The following is a 6,619-nucleotide window of genomic DNA, read 5'->3' on the forward strand; positions in this document are numbered from 1 at the left end:
CCCACACCCGGTTTTTGGGTTTTGATTTGGGTTTTTTAACCCATTTGTGAATATTTTCTTGTTTTCTCTCCCTTTTGATCGTGCACTAGGGTCTAGCTGAACGATCAAAGGTGGTGTAGTCAGTGCATGGTGAATTAAGCTCTGTCCTCAGGTTATGTCCATGCAAATCAAGAGCAGCAGGAAAACTATCTTAGACTTTCAAGAAAGGAGAACTTGGCCCCAAGGTCAGTGAAAGGGAGATGATCAAAGGAATTTTTGCAAAGTTTTGGGGGTTTGTTACAGGGAGGACTTCATGGTCTGGCACTTACTTGAGGGCCAAATCCATCTCAGACAGGCAAAATAGACACAGATAGGGCCATCCCATGAGACTTCAGCTCACGGAGACAACGTGATTGCATGCAGAAGGAGATGTAACAGCAAAAGACAGAGGTGAGACTGCTCTGGAATCAATCTACCACCCTATCTAAAGCTTAAATTACGCATCGCACAAGTGCAGTCATGCAAACTCAGCTTGGCTGGCCCGTGACAGCAATTTTACATTTCCAGTCAATATTGGTGTAACTCCGGATTTACATCCCTATTTTTCACTAACGCTGGTGAAAAGCCAGCTGGTAGCAACATTCTCATTGCTGTAGTGCCTGCACACCAAGAGCAGTGCTCCTTCGTGCTGGGAGCTGCACAAACAGCAGGTGTTTGAAGAAGCACCCCAGGGCGGTGCTGCTGCACTCCAACATGAAAAAAAAACAAGAAAAAAAAAAGTCTTTGGTCTTTACCTGAAAAAGATGTAAATGAGAGAGCATGGGATGAAGGATGGGAGACAGGCAGTTCTGAGGACTCCTGCAGCTTGTACGCATTTCAGGTTTTCATCTCTTTCTTTCTCTGTCTCCGCGCAGCCTGTGATTAACATCAGGAACTTTCTGTGTGTGCATGGTTTATGCCGAGGCGTGTCTCGAGATTCTAGGTAACAAACCAAAAATGACTAAAGCCTTGTGCCTCACAGCTCCATCGCGTGGGGGCTGTTTTCCGTAGAGACGTGCGAGCTGGGGTGGTGGCGTGGGAGCCCGCATCCCAACAGCTCCCACCTCCTCATGAGGATATTTACAGACTTCAGGATTTGACTCACAGGGTGTGATTCTGTTGTTGTTTTGAGATGTGTCCCCTTTACTCCAGCCTCCCCCGTGGCACACGCCCACCCACTCCTCCCGCAGTGCTTCCCTGCGCCCTGGCCCTAAATTATTTCTCCCTTCCATTCTCTGCCTCATGATGCTGGATTTTGCTGCTCTGTGCAGAGAAGAGGTGCCTGCACTGAATTTGTTTCCCCAGTCCTTGCTGTTACCTCCTCCTGCCTGGTCCCACGTTGTGCTATCCTACATTTCAAGGGCATTCTTGCAAGTTCTTGCATAATTGCAAAGTATTCTTGCAAGTTCCAGCATAATTAGACAAAGAGAAAACTCAGGTCCTCCTTTCTTCGCTCTCAGTAGAGAGCCGCCTGATTTGAAATCCTGCAAAAGGACTGATCAGGCACTGATTTCCATTAGGAATCCCCTCCAAAATGCTGTTTTTTCTGATGCCCTTCTCTGATTTCTGGCAGTAGAGGGGGTTTGCAGCATCTGAGCACCAGATTTGGGGCAGAGAAGGCAACTCTGCCCTGCCGGCGCAGCCAGAGTGAGCGCTCAGCTGCCAGAGGCAAGTGTTGGGTGGTTGTGGATGCTCACAAGTGAAAACTGAATTTGCAGACTCTGGAATATGCTTTGTTTGGTGTGTATTTTTTTTGGTCTGTATACCCAGCACCGAAACCCCAGGCAGCTCAGTACCCACAGGAGTCATTCTGGAGTGTGGGGCTGGCCGGATGATACCTGAAAACCCGGCTCAAAGGGAGCAACAGGGCTGTTGTGGATTTTACTACCTACTTACCCTGACTTGATTTATGAATTCAGCCAGGAATATCTTCTGCCTTGGAAAGAAAAAGGACTTTAATAAATGAAGGTGGGTGGGAAAGAATTAAAACCTGTCATGGTATTAGCAGGGCAAAGACTATTTCTCTCCTTCCTCCATAGAATTCGATCCTATTTGGAATTAACCAAAAGAAGTCTTATCTGAAAGGAATAGTGAGACACATGAAAAATAGGCTGGTAAAACTGAGTTCAAAGCAGGGAGCACAGAAGTCGTGTCTGCCCTGTGCCCTTGTGCGTGCACGGATGCTGGCTCGGTCTGTCTGACCCTCGTGTGAGGCTGAGACACTGCCTGGGGCAGGAGGAGAGCTGCCTGGCAAAACAGGCAGTAATCGTGTGCTGGGGTTCCTAATTTTTCCCATGCTTGGTACCAGCAATCGCAGCCTCGGGCAAGCCTCAGAAATCAAGCAGCCCAAACAGGCAGCTCACTGTCGACCCAAAATGTGGAACTTTATTCCAAACCTGCTGCTGCCTGAGCTGTGAGTGTGCAAAACAGCTGCCTGAATGCATGGTTTGGGGAACAAGAGGAGAAAAAACGCTTTTTGCCCCTTTTAATGTTTGCCTTCTAATAGAATAGGGAAATATAAGCCAGGTGCCTTCTCGCATAGCAATGCACCTGATACCATCCGCTATTGCAGGAAGGAAACTCATTCCTGCGTTATCTTAATGGTGGAAACTGTCTGTGCCCCTTTGATTCACTTTCAGCCCTGTACCCTCCGGTCCCAAGTCAACATTAATCTTAATTACGTCTCAGCTAACAAGCTTCTAAGAGTTTATTAAACAGGCTTTTGTGTTCTCTAATTGAAAATCTGAGCGCAAAGTGTTTCAGCGCTGCTCCTGACTCTCCCGCTGGTTTGACAGATTGCAGCGAGAGCCTGGGAGGTTGGTTTCAAACACAACGGTCCTCTTGGGAGGACAACGGTATCTGAAACGCCAGTCATGGAAATGCCTCACGTATGCCCACAGCTAAATGTCCCTGAAATAGAAGGGACCATGTGTGGATTGGAGGGCTCTCCACATTGTAAAACATGTCCCTGATCCTGTATTTCTTGACGGGAGCAGTAGTGTCCTGCAAGGAGCTGAGGTCTTTCTTCTAGGGACGGATTTCTTCTCAATTGCAATTGCTTTGCCCTTCCTTCAGGTCAGACCCAGTCCCAGAGACACCCACAGGCATTCCCACACCTTCCACCAGCTCCATCACCTCTCCTGCAACTTTGGCCTTTTTATCTACTCTTCTCATCTTTGGATCTCTCCATCTTAACCCTGCTCCTTGGAGGGATCTGTGGACCTGACCTGAGCCATGTAGGCAGCGTTGTCACAGCAGCAACTGCAGCCACGTACCACAAGAATTTACAAAGAAGGCTGATTTGAAAAAGTATCATTTTGGGTTCTGGTTCTGAATAGAAGCCAGACCTACCCCACCTCTGTTGCCAATATCCCCGGATCAGGATTAGGACGGAAAATAGATGTTCCAGCGAGAAGCCTTCCTTCCTGCCAACATTTTCGTTGATAATGTGGCAATGCATCGTATTTAATGAATGAATTTAGGAAAGCTTTCAATGCATCCATTTTCAGATAAGACAGCCAAATGACCTTTCCAACAAAGGGCCGTCGGGGGAATTTGGTTTCGCAGCAAATGCCTGTCTCCAGCTGGGGTTGGAGGAGGAAGGACAGGGGCAGCTCCAGCCAAGAGCACGTAGAGGGTCTGTTTCCCACTCGCTGAGCAGCTCTATCAGGCTCTGAGGTATCATCTCCTCAGCGCAGCCCAGGTAAAGCAGCTTCAGCGTAAATTTGGCAGCTCATTCCCTAGCCCAAAGCAATTCTTTTAAATTATTTTTTTCGTCTGGGAGCAGCTCTGCTCTTCACAGATCCCCTCCACAGCTACTGCAGAACATCTCCCTGGTGCTGTGCAGCCTCCCATGGGGTCCTCTCCTCATCCCAGAAGACTTCAAAAACTCCGTTCGCTCTTTTCCCAAAGCCTGTACACGGCTCTTGGGGAGACACGGGTTTCCCCAGCAGCTTGGCGGTGGATTTCTGAGGAGCCAGGCAAGCTGACAGCGTCTCTGAACACATTTCATCAAAACATGTCATGCTTTGACAAAGACTGACAAATTCAGATGAAAATCTGTCCTCCCAGCCAGCCTTTCCCAGCAAGCAAGAGACAGAAGTGACACTCCCCGATGCAGGGGTTTTTTTTTTACACATTTCAAATCCAGTCACTAAGCCCGAGGGACTGACTGACATTTTTAATACCTCGACAGACAATTAAAATTAAAACTGCCTATTCAGCTTTAAATACTCCCTTCTTGGCCAACCCTTTGATTTATTAAAGTGTTACACATATTAACTCTCCTGCTGCACTACTGAAAACAAACACCTCCACATGAAGCTCAAGAAAACCTTGTCCTGTGCCTGTCTGACCTTCATAAGGTTGCAAAACATATTTGCTGGTTGCCTTTTCTGTTTAAGTCCCCAGTTATCAATATTCATTGACAGTCATGCAGATTTCTGAATGAACAGATTTTTAACTGCTGGATCCCAAAGTGTTTTGCTGAAGTATGTGTGCAAAAGTAAAATGAGCAACAGCTGGGATAAATGAGCACTTTTCTTAAGTGTATCACTTTTTATTCCAATAAAAATGAGTGTAAGTGAGGAGGAGAGGAAGTCACATATTCAGTTTGTACAGGTGGCAGTTAGAGAAAGCAGCAATTCCAAATGGCAGCTTCCAGGTGGATATCTCAGGGGGAGTCAGGAATGATCTGGGATTTACGTGCTTCACCAGTGACTTCTGGCCTCCTGGGGTTTAGCAGGGTCACCACTGACTGCAGTGGCATCAGGATCTCTCTCTGGTTGCTCTCTAAGGGCAGCAATACCCAGGCACATCTCTGAATTGCAGCTTGAGGCAGGAGTACATCCAGAGACTCATTGATTTACATCAGAGTAAGAGCAGAGCCAAGGACGGTGGTTTTACTCCTTCCCTTGAGTTGCAGCTAAATGTAGTCTAACTTCCAAACTCAATATTGCTTACACGTGCCCTCAATGCAAACCTCCCCAGGATAAGCACGAGTCTAAGAGATCACATGTTAAAACCAGATCTCTGTTTCCTGAGGCTCTGCACGCTGCTGGCCCCAGGGACTGGGTCATCACTGGGATCCAAACATCTCCAGTGACGGGTGGTCCTGGCACAGCCATGATACACGCAGCAGCATCCTTAAAAATTGCAAAGTTGTGTTTCTAGCGTGTGCAAACGGTGCCTTTTCCCTGGTCCTCCCAACTGCCCACTGCCTTCTGCAACCAGGAAGAAGGCAAAAGTATCTCATTTTATGCTGGTTTGTTTCCAGAACAGTTTGTCCAGCTCCACCATCCGAATTAGCCGAAATGTCTCGGTAGGTCACCTCAACCTGCGCTTTGTTTTCGCCTCCCGTTTATTCCTGCACGTTTTTGTATTGTTTGAATAACTCCCATCTAAATCCAGCCTTGTTGCTATGAGATGGACGATGCTCTGGGGTTTCTGTGTTCTCTCTTCCCTGCTGTAATCTTGTAACACTTAATCCTCTGTATCTCTTCATCTTCCCCTGAAAAGTCACTAAAGGTGAAAGCTTTCTTTACGTGCTCTTTTATATCTGGAGCCTTTAAGCTCTGACCTCGAGCAATGAGCGGTCCCAAATATCACATGTGTCCTGCTCCCTTAGCCTACTCTCCATTTCCTAGGATGAACTTGCACAGTGGCTGTAGTGTTTTGGGTTCTGTTTTTTTTCCAACATGGGCAATGGAAAAGCAATAGCCCTTAAAAGAAGTGGGTGCTGTAGGGGATGTACAGAACTGTCTCCTGGTGATGCGAGGCCAACAGCAACACCATCTAGAAAGTCTACAGCTTCAGGAGCCCAAGTCTGCCATTCACACTCACCGTCTCTCCAACTGACAGCACCTTTCAGCCTGTGCTTGACCATGAAATCCAGCCCAAGAATCTATCACCACCACAAAATAAGAAGTGGGGTCCACAGGAACATGCTTATGGGAGAGCTCGTGCATGTCACACCCCAACTTCTCTGCAGAACAAACGCAGGTAGCACCCACACCCGAGCAGCGTCACGTCACGGCTAGAAGTGCTGGCTCTGAAGAGACGTGATGACAGCAGCTCCCATGGGCAGGGGGTGTTAATTGGGCGGCTTCCAGAATTAACGCAATCGTTCTGCTTTTCCCTGTTTGCACCGCGATTAAGCCTCACAGCACAGGCTGCGTTCGCTTTTCTGCAGCCACATGTGTGAAGGCAGTCCCATATGCCAGGTGACAGACAGAGGTCTGACGGGCCTCACGTCTCAGCCTCTCAAACCCTTCAGTTTCTGGCGTCCACATGTCTGACTATTCCAGGCAGCAGCAGCAAAGTGTCATTTACATGGAATAAATCCACGTCACCGAATCAGATTTCTCCAACATCTGTAAGATCTTGAAGTCGATTGTATTTCTGACCTGATGTAGCCATGAAATAACTGTGGAACCGAGCTGGAACATACAGAGCGAGTCAAGCAACATGAACAGGGCCTTTCTGCACCCCTGAAAAGAATGGATGGGTAATAACAACCCTGCTTCCCAGTCTGGCATCCTCAACCAGATTTTCTGCCATGCCAGTAGCCAGCGTGATAGATAGCAGCTAAAACCAGCAGGAA

Source organism: Apaloderma vittatum, unplaced genomic scaffold (assembly GCF_000703405.1).
Source record: "Apaloderma vittatum isolate BGI_N311 unplaced genomic scaffold, ASM70340v1 scaffold2412, whole genome shotgun sequence".
In the NCBI taxonomy this organism is placed as follows: Eukaryota; Metazoa; Chordata; class Aves; order Trogoniformes; family Trogonidae; genus Apaloderma; species Apaloderma vittatum.